A 10811-nucleotide genomic window follows, 5' to 3' on the forward strand; every position below is an offset into this window, starting at 1 on the left:
GAGAGAGAGAGAGAGAGAGAGAGAGAGAGAGAGAGAGAGAGAGAGAGAAATTTAGCTTTTAACTACAACAGGATTTTTTAATTTTTGTTTCATACTTAAAAAGAAAGGGATGACATTGGAGAAAGGGGAAATGATGAGCTCTCATTTTGAAATTATGCGTGTACCACATCAGAGCTCTTTTGGGAATGTCCTCTGGGAGTCTCTTCCCACCCTCACAGAGCTGCTCAAAGTTCCACACGTGAGGATGCATGGTGTGCGCTGAAGGTGGTCAGGAAAGAGCTCCCATTCACAGCTTCTACGGCAGGAGATTCATCCCTTGGGGGTCCTTACAACCCGAAGGCCACCAGCACACACTTTGAAAGGCACCCACACAGCACTGAGAGGGTGCGTGCCCACAAACAAACTCGGGGAAAAAGCTCAGTTCATTGAAGCAAACGAATGAAGAACAGACGGAGATGGACAGGAAGGCGCTCTGGAGAAGTCATCCAAGGTGCGTTAGGAAATAAAGTCAACTCCAATACAGGTCAGACGGACACTCGTCAACCTCTGCAATGTGCGTCCCTCAGTGCAGATTGGCGGCCTTCATGAGACAAAATGTCTAGCGACAAACACGCCGTTGTCATACTGTCTGCCAATTAATTAAAAAATAATAAATACTGACCACGAAAAGAAGCATGAACAGTACACATCAATGGCGAATAAATCAATAATATGACTGACAGATGTTAGAGGTGAGCAGAGTGACGTCAGAACACTTCTTACATAACCACTGCTGATGCCCAAAAGGGCATTGAAAGAACCATGTAAGACTTCCAGAGATGAAAACTAGAAAATACAAGATTTAAAAAAAAAAATACATAGGGGCTGGCAAGATAGCTCTGTGGGTAAATATGTCTGCCATCAAACCAAAGACCCGAGTTCAGTCTTAACCAGGAGCCAGGTCTCTTGTACTTTGAAGGTAATATTTCATTTTGTTTATTTTGTTTGCATTTGTTTGTGGGAGTGGGCATGGGTCAGGACAATAGGCAGGAGTCACTTCTCTCTTTCTACCGTGTGGGGCTGAGGGATTAAACTTAGGTCAGCAGGCTTGGCAGCGAGAGCCTCCAACAGATGAGCTATCTCACCACCTGGCGTATTAGGAGCATCCCTGATTTGACTGTGAACTCTGCTGCCAAGAATGATGAGAGCTGGGTTTAATGTGTTTTCCCTTTTGCTATTAGGTCAGGCAATGTATTTGTGCAACACACACATACAGAGATATGCATACATATACACATACACAATACACACAGATATATATACACAAGTGTACACATACAGGAAAGAGCTCTGTTACACAAGATAACCCAGGGCAGTGAGATGTCTGGAATACAGGAGACTTGGCAAAGACTCTCTGTAAGATGCCTCCCCGACAGTCCTCTGTACTCAGAGCAATCACTGGGGTCAAAAAAAGCTCTGAGCAGTTCTTGGGACTCCACAGAAGTTTGGAAGCCTTTTATTTTTTTTATCCATCTTTTCTGTTGATGGCTTTTAACCACAAGCCTGATTATACTTCCCTCATAAAAGAAAGGTCACCTTGGTCCATTGTGGTGCCCTGGATTTCCCTCCCACAGCTCTGTCACCTTCAGTTTAATCTCTGCAACCCCTGAGCCTCACCCTTCCAACAGCAGGTTATGCGCATAGCTCTCCTGCCTCCTGAACATCTGGCCATTAACCCCACACTGCCGTCCCTTAATTCCCACAGGGCAGATGTTGGCAATTAGCGCTTCTCAGGTTCAGACCTCCAAAAGGTCTCCCGCTGCGATCTTTCTGTAAATAGCTTCAGCTAGCTATCAAAACTGATGATATAAGTAAGGACTCGGGGGACAAACACAGCCATCTCTCCAGGCTCCCAGTGGGGATATTGAGAGACACAACTCCCCGGTGAATATTTGAAACTGCCTATAGTAGCCAACCTTACATATAACTAGGGATTATTTTTCTATGTACATCACAGATACCTATGACAGAGTTCAATTTATTTTCTAGACACAGGAATGTTAGGCCATCCTCTTTAGGTTGCTCTTAAGAGGCCAGAAAACACAGTCATAGGAAATCAGGTCACACACCCTGCAATTCATTCTCATTCTCTCTCTCTCTCTCTCTCTCTCTCTCTCTCTCTCTCTCTCTCTCCTCTCTCTCTCTCTCTCTCTCTCTCTCTCTCTCTCTCTCTCTCTCTTTATCTCTCTGTGGCTTTCTCTTTTCCTATCTCTTATTCTTGCTCTTTTCCAGGTTTTAAGGTAAGTCTCTCCTTTCCTTTAAGGCCTTGTTGTATTGTCTTTAATGTTGTCATTTATTTCTAATCCTGTTTCAGTCCAAAGTCCAATCATGCCTTGAGTCCTTCCTCCTAATAAAACACTTTTTAAAAAATAATATCTTTATTCCTTGAACACCATACATACATACAACATTTGTTGATCATGGCCACCTTCTACTCCCCCTTCCCACTCCCACCCACACCCAGCATTTTGTATTCTTGTTTTCCAGATCCTATCAAGTCCAATTTGTGCTGCCCAAATGTTCATGGGGCCATCCCCAGGAATGTGACTGACCTACCAGAAGCCACACCCGTAAAGGAAACTGAGTCTCCCCCTCTTAGAAGCTATCAACTGTCTGTGGTTCTTCAATTGGGGGTGGGGGATCATGAGCTCCTCCATGCTCCATGGTGCCTGGCTTGATCTAATACTGGTCTGGTACAGGCATGGACAGCGGCTGTGAGTTGACAAGCACAGAAGTCCCGTCGTGTCCAGAGGACACTGGTTGGGTCAAAAAAAACCTCATTCCACCGGGCGATGGTGGCGCACGCCTTTAATCCCAGCACTCGGGAGGCAGAGGCAGGCGGATCTCTGTGAGTTCGAGACCAGCCTGGTCTACAGAGCTAGTTCCAGGACAGGCTCCAAAGCCACAGAGAAACCCTGTCTCTAAAAACCAAAAAAAAAAAAAAAAAAAAAAAAAAAAAAAAAAAAAAAAAAAAAAAAAAAAAAAAAAAAAAAAAAAAAAAAAAACTCATTCCTGAAGGGGCAATTCCATGTTAGTGTCCTTTACACAAACCGAACTGTGCCTTTTCTCTTTTTCCTTATGGTTAATAATTCCTGGAAAGAAGCTGCATCTACAAGAACTGGTTAGAACTGGTCATGTGGAAAGGTTAGAATGTGCTGGTTCTTTCCAGGGCACTAGCTTCAGTCCCCTGAACAGTCATCACTCGCCCGCCTCTGTGGACGAACTAACATCTTAATACATAAAAAACATTTGGGACTCTATTATTAAAAGTTAAATCATCAGATAGCATCTGAGTCTCTAAGAAAGATACCCCCATTTTGCTGTAACCATCTCCCTGATGGGTGGGTACCAATATATTTATGACTTCCTTTATTTTCTTATAAGCTCCCTGAAAATGCTTCCACGTCAGGGATGTGGAACCCGGGGTGACCCATGGCCACAGTCATTCAAATTCGGTCCCAGAATAATCCATTTCCCTTCACTTTGAGATGTAAGCTGTGGGGGGTGTGTGTGTGTGTGTGTGTGTGTGTGTGTGTGTGTGTGTGTGTGTGTTGACATTAATAGACAGAGATTTGCAACCATAAGAACCAGGAAAAACCACTGTAGGCATGCATTGTGCCCAGAGCTGGGGGGCTGGGGTCTCCTTCTCTCTCTCAAGGTCTCATTGCTGTATTCTCCCATCAGGACGGTACGAGCTGACACAGTGCCTACGTTATAAGGCCGTGTGCAGCAAGTGGCACAGGCCCATGACACAGCACCAAGCTTCCTCAGGGGGTCACTTGAATGCCAGCACAGCCATACAATGGACATTGATCTGATAAGCAGGGTGACTGATGACTAACGCGCACAGGGAGCACAGTCCTTGAGGACATAAACAAAGGGGTGACTCCCTCCCAGGCAGGATGGGGCAGGGTGATCTGAGATTCATTATGTCACTCAAGTCAGCATGCCACTATAAACCTAATTGAAACTGTTTACTTTTAGAATTTGCCATGTAAGTTTTTTTGGACTGCAGTGAACTGTGGGTAGCTGAACCCAGAGGAAAAGTTAAACTGAAGATAAGTTAGGACCACTATGTTCCCCAGAGCAGTGTTTCCTGACTGTGACAGATACAGCCTGGGGGTCCAGTTTGATGGCTCATTCTGGGGGTAGGAAGCATCCTCTGCAAAGCAGGCATTTGGGACAGTCCACACACCTACTCACCTCCTCGTCCCTTTTACCTCCTCCACGGGCATGCTCCCCGGGGCTTGCACCCTTCGTGCTCCAGCACAAGCTCCATCCTTTCAGGGAGAGCATAGCAACTGGAGGAGAATTCAAGGAAGTTGACCATTGGCTGTACAAAATGAGATTTCATAGGGCGAGAACAGCACGTAGGCTGCCTTCCTAATGATGGGGATTCTCTTCAACCTCTCTGTGCCCCAAGTTTCTGGTCAATAAAATGAGTCATGAAGAATATCAGCAGGCTGGAGAGATGGCTCAGTGCTTAAGAGCACTGGCTACTTTCCCAGACGACCAGGGTTCGATTCCCAGCACCGGCACAGTGGCTCACAATTGCCTGCAATCCAGTTCCGGGGATCTGAAGACCTCTTCTGACTTCTGTGAGCACTGCATGTACATGGTGCACAGACATCAAATAATGCAAATAAATCTATTAAGCTTTTTTAAAATGCCGTAAAATAAGAAGGCTCAGTAGGTAAAGGCATTTGCTGCCAAGCCTGACAACCTGAGTTTGATTCCCCAGGATACATACAGTAGAAGAAAGACCAGGTCACAGTCCTCAAAGCTGTCCTTGGCCTCAATATGCATGCAAGCCGTGGCACAAAAGCACCTCTCTCTCTCCCCCCCTCTCTCTCCCTCCCTCCCTCCTTTTTCCTCTCCCTCTCTCTATCTGTGTAAATAAATGTAATGAAAAAGAAATTACAAAATAAACAAAAGGGTACCCTACAGAGAGCTAAAAGAAATAGAAACCCACTGGGCCATGGGCATCATGGGCATGGTGACCCTTGCCTACAGTCTAGCACTCGGGAAGGAGAGGCAGGAGAATCAGGAATTCAAGAGCAACCTCTGGTACATACTGAGTTTGAGGTTGGCCTGGGCTACGTGAGATTGGGCTCAAAAACTTAGTAAAATAAAAGCCTAAAGTCAAAAAAAACAGAATAGGGAGGTTTGGCAGCTGGATAGAAGGTTGGCACACCATTAAAGGGCCCCAAAAATGCATGGTTTAAATCCCGTCTAGGAAGACATGTAAAATTCACACTTTTTCTTTTTAACTTTCAAGTGTTTCTCGTAGCTTTTTATGAGACATGGTTTTGGCCTAAATCTGTCATCCCAGGCAGACATTAGCATTTCCTGGGAAGGGCTGACTAGGAAAGGAGTAGAAGAGAAAGCAGAATGAGCCAGATGGAGCAGAATTTGTTTTAAAGGTCTGTGTACATCAGAAAGGCTTCCAGAAGGTGCAGACTCAGATGCTCATCTCTGAGGAGTGGCTATAGGGTAGAGGCTCTGGGCGGCTGATTTCCAGTTCACTGAGAAAAAAAATGCATCTTAAACAACAGTACTGTGCTCACCATTTGCCAGGCACGGTGTCACAGATTGTCCTTGCAGACATTTGGAGCTGGGTAAATCCCTGCCTTCCAGGGTGCTGTCCCTGCCTTCCAGGGTGCTGTCCCTGCCTTACAGGGTGCTGTCCCTGCCTTACAGGGTGCTGTCCCTGCCTTACAGGGTGCTGTCCCTTGTGACATAAAGATTAATGGCATCTTTAGCTCCTCCCCTTTGAGATGCCAGCAGTACTCACTCACATCAGGCTGCTTAGGCAGAACTGTCTCCAAACGTCACCAGATTTTACCTGGTGAGGGAACAGGGAGAGAATCAATTCCACTATCCACTCAATCCCTCACTGTCCAAAGACACCTCTTCCCCTCTCTCTCCCTCCTCTCTGCCTAAAAAGGTTGCCATCTTGTTAGGAGAAAAATTATATAGATTATTATAATATCTATAATTACTCTGAACTTGTTCATGTCATTGATTGTTTGTCTGTGTGCACATTACATAGGGAAACCTGCAATGCACAGTGGTTAGCTGGGGACAGAACTAGAGACCAGCTTCCGGGTGTGAACTCAGTACCAACTACCTAGTAAGGGTGTGATTTATGGCACGCCATTTCACCTATCTAGAAAAGACCATTTGCCAGAAGAGTGCCAGAAATGGGCCAGAAAGATGGCTCAGCAGGAAAGGGCACCTGCCAGGCAACCCTGATAATCTGGGTTCGACTTCTGGAACCCACGGAAATGCACAGGGAAAGAACCTACTCCTCAAGGTCGTCCTCTGAGCTCCACACATGCCCCCCCCTCTGTTGTCGGTTGCTGTTTTACTCTTTGGCTCGCTCTTTGGGGGGGGCCCCAACCAGCTCCCAAATAAATCACATGGAGTCTTATTCTTTATTATGAATACCAAACCTTAGCTTGGCTTGTTTCTAGCCAGCTTTTCTTAAATTATCCTGTCTGCCCTTTGCCTCTGGGCTTCTACGTTTCTCTATTTCTGTATATCCTTTCTTTCTTCCTTTTCCGTGTCTGGCTTTGAGGCTGAGTGTCTAGCTCCTGGAGTCCTCCTTCTCTCGCTCCTCGATCTTTCCCGCTCAGATTTCTCCTTCTATTCATTCTCTCTGCCGGCCAGTTCCACCTCTCCGTTCTCCTGCCTCACTATTGACTGTTCAGCTATATTGACTGGCCATCAGGTGTTTCAGACAGGTCAAGTAACGCAGCTTCACAGAGTTCAATAAATGCAACATAAAAGAATGCAACACATCTTTGCATCGTTAAAATCGATGCAAAATCCCACAGCCTAAAAACATGTAACACATCTTTAACAAACATTCTCCAATGCCTCTTCCCAACACACACCACACTTTTTAAAAGACTGAGGCTGGGTGTGGTGGTGCCCACCTTTCATCCCAGCATTTTAGAGGCAGAGGCAGGTAATTTCTGTGAGTTCAAGACCAGCCTGGTGTATACAGTAAGTTCCAGGCCAGCCAGGGCTATGCAGTGAGACCCTGTCTTAAGTAAACAAAACAGTAGCAGATTATCAAAAGCATTAAGCAGAGATCGACAAGCACAGCTGTAACATACAGCATACGGTCAGCTGCGTAAGCCAGCTGTTGATTCCCAAGGCAGGCAGAAAGGACCCCCCCCACCCCCACCCCAGGTCTGTGACAAGTTGTAGGCAATGTGCTTTACACACAATAAACTCTGCAAAGGAGGAGGGGCTGCATGTCTGTCACCTGACCCGTTCTCATTCCCTAGGATGCTGGAAGCACCAACAGAGCAGAGTGGTGCTGAGAACAAGAAAATCCTCCGCTAGTGAGGGTTCCTGGTACCAGCACGCAGGGCTCTCTCTCCCTTCAGCCTTCATGAGTGGTTGCTGGCTACCAGTCACCAAGATCTTTCCCGTCCGAGACTCTTACCAGAAGGCCACTCAGGCAAAGGTTTACAGATTCGGAGACCTTCACACATTTTGGCGCTGGTGCCAGAAAGGTTTCTTCAGGCTCGCCAGGAAGCTGGGATTTCGCTAGCACAAACTGAGGAGGAGGAGGTGGGCGCTCACCGCACTCCACTCGGACTCTCGCCCACTCCGACCATCTGCCTGTTTATGTTCTTGGCTTCACTGAACATAGTGAAGATGAAGGATGGGAAAGACAAAAATGAAAATCTGACTTCAAGTACACAGATTGGCGATTCTGTCTAGAGCGCTATCTCTCAATCCCCGCCTACCTGGTTCCCGGACTTCCTGACCAGAGGGCAGAGATGGAAGCAAGAAGGGAAGAGCCATCGCAGAGGAAGACTTGGGGTGTGTTGGTGTGTTCTGGGTTCTCCACAGGTCCTCGGGTCCCCCTGTGGTTCTTTAGTAGAATGCTGAGTGTCCTCTCGCCCCATTCACCTTTAGCCTCAGGTCTCATAGCTGTATGCCCTAAACACATTAGATTCTCCACAAGTGGTCAAGGAAGCCAGAAGGGCATGGATGTAAGTTTTCTCATTCCCTAAATGTTCCTGTAAGCTCTAGAGAACAGTGGTTCTGAGAACAGCAGGAGACCATCTTTGAGATGGCTGACGTGGTGCCAACCCTGATAGTATCTGCAGAATCTACAAAAGCACTAAGTCTTCCTCCTCCTTTCTGCAAAATGAGAATCACGTGATCGTTTCTCTACCATTGCTGTGGCTAAGTCTCTTTAATACAAACCTCGGCCACCATATCATTGCAACCCTTTGTATTTCAATACACTTCTCCAAGGAAAATGGGGACTTAGGCCACCTCAAAGCCATTGTCATCAGCAAGAGTTACTAAATCCTTGATACTATATAATACTGAGCCCATATTTAAGTTTTTCTCATCTTAAAAAAAGTCCTTAAATTATACTTAAGGTGTATGTATGTATTGTGTGCTTGTGCAAGTGTGTATGTGATCATATGAGCCAGCATATGTGCATATGTGTGTGTGCACATGAGTGTGTGTGTGTATGTGTGTGCACATGAACGTGTGTATGTGTGTATGTATGTGTGTGCACATGGGTGTGGGTGTGTATGAGTGTGTGCACATGGGTGTGGGTGTGTCTGTGTGTGTGTGTGTGCTGTGTTAGAGGACAGCATGTAATTTACAGGGTCATCTCTTTCCATGCGAGTTCCAGGGTCTCACAAAGCAAAAAGGAAATGGAGGAAAGGAAAACATAGCTTCCATTTTGAAGTCTAGAACTAGAGATGCTGGGCCCCAGAACCTACAATCTCACCTCAGGGGTTCACTGGCTCTCAGTGCCTTTGATATAAGCTGTAGCCAAAAATGCTTGCCTTCCAGCTCAGTCCTCAGGTAGAACCTGGGGACCAAAATTCATGAGTCCATCCTGTATGTCTGGCACTGAGCTGGTTACTAAGTTAAACTTATCCAAAAAGTATCTGCTGAGCACCTATGATAGCCTGTACTGTTATGGATTAAACAAAGGACTAATCATTTAAGGTCCATGACTCTGAGACTTGGGTAGATGGCTCAGTCAGGAAAGAGTTTGCTACCCAAACATGAGGATCTAAGTTCAAGTCCCCAGCACTGATGTAAAAAGGCAAATGTGGTGGCGTGTGCCTGTATTCCCAGTGGGGAAGCAGAAATAGGTAGATCTCTGGAGCAGCCAGACTAACCCAGTCAGTGAACTCCAGGCTCAGTGAGAAAAAAATAAAACAGAGACAGCAATTAGTTGAGGGAGACACCCAAAAATCTGGTCTCTACATACATAAATGTGTATACACACACACACACACACATACACAAGCACATGCACACACATATACCCAACATGCATAAACACCCAAAGCCTTGATTCTACAGAACTTGGATGTTGATGGAAACAATCCATTAGCTGAGTGACAAACAGTGGCACGAACCAGGGGACGTTTCATCCTGGCTTGGATGAAGCCAGGGAGTAACGTGAAGAACATTCCAGGCAGAGCCTAACTATTGCACATTGAAGCTCTACAGTGGAAGCAAAGGCGGGAGGTCAAGGAAAGGGAAGGCTCTGGTGGCAGCAGAGAGAGACGCAAGAGGTGGGGGGGGAGCTGAAGTCACCCAGGAAGGCAGGGTCACGCCATCTGGAGTGGGCTAATAGGCCCCTTCTCACAGAGCCAGGCCATAGTTAGATTCTGTAAGTCCTTTGGTCTTCATGAAATGACTCAGTTCTGCCATCTTAGAAGTAAACGTTGCCATAGACAATATGTAAATGAATGGGGGTAGTTATACTGCAGTAAACCCCACTTATGGTACCAGGTGAGATTTGGCTCAGTCTCCTACCCTGTGATCTAAGGCTTATAAGACCCAGTAATTAGCACGGATTTAATTAGAAGCACAGTTAGAAGCCACTGGAGGATCTTAAACTGGAGAACAATACAATTTAATTTACTTTTTAATGATGGCCGTGGCTGTTCTTCACGCACAATAGAAAAGCAAGCTCGGAGACCAGAAGACAAACAGAACACACGGGATGCTGTGCTGGTTAATTTTGAAGGACCACTTCATGGATCATACAAGAGGTGAGCCGGCTTGAGTCTCAAGAAATATTTAGCTGAGGAGAGAAGGCCCACCCTCCATGGCTGACACTCTCCTGTGGACTGGGGTCCCTCCCACCGTGAATAAAGGGAACGTGAGCCATGCACCAGCCTTCTTCTGTTTCAGCGTGAGCAGCCTCAAGTCCCTGCCACTGTGCTAGACGGGCACCTTAAAACCATGAGCCAGAGTAAGCACTTCCTTCCTCAAGTTGCTTTTGCCCAACTTTGTCAAGGAAATGAGAAAAAAAGCTGGTACCGAGGTTAGGTACAGCCCAGGCAAGAGAAAGTGTAGTTTTGACAAGGTAGCAGGGCACAGCACGGTGAGTGGTTATGGTTACACTCAAGAACATGACATTGGTTAAGGATCAAATATGGGGTGTTGGAGAATGGATGGCTTGCCTGTTATTAAAGAGAGAAGTGTCACCGTCTGAGACATCATAGAGTAACCACCAGAGTTCACCCAAAGAGAAACGAGGAGTGATGTCCCATTTCTGGCTCCAGTGCAGGGGAGGCAGAGACGGTAGACCCCTGGTGCTCACTGGCCCACTAGCCCAGCCTCTTGGCAAGCTAGAGCACCGAGAGACCTTGTCTCATTAAACAAGGTTGATGAGAAGGAACGTCACCCACACAGACAGACCCACGAGCATCTGAACACACAAAAACATACCGTAACTCTATTTAGTGAGCTTGAGCTAG

General features: G+C 46.4%; 1 protein-coding gene across 1 annotated transcript in view; it reads right to left on the minus strand.

Annotated features, from left to right (window-relative positions):
• The window catches only part of Pfdn4 (prefoldin subunit 4), a 30734-nt gene that overhangs the window by 500 nt on the left and 19423 nt on the right, over nt 1-10811 (minus strand). The window lies entirely within an intron of this gene.

This window comes from Microtus ochrogaster, linkage group LG8 (assembly GCF_000317375.1).
Source record: "Microtus ochrogaster isolate Prairie Vole_2 linkage group LG8, MicOch1.0, whole genome shotgun sequence".
In the NCBI taxonomy this organism is placed as follows: domain Eukaryota; kingdom Metazoa; phylum Chordata; class Mammalia; order Rodentia; family Cricetidae; genus Microtus; species Microtus ochrogaster.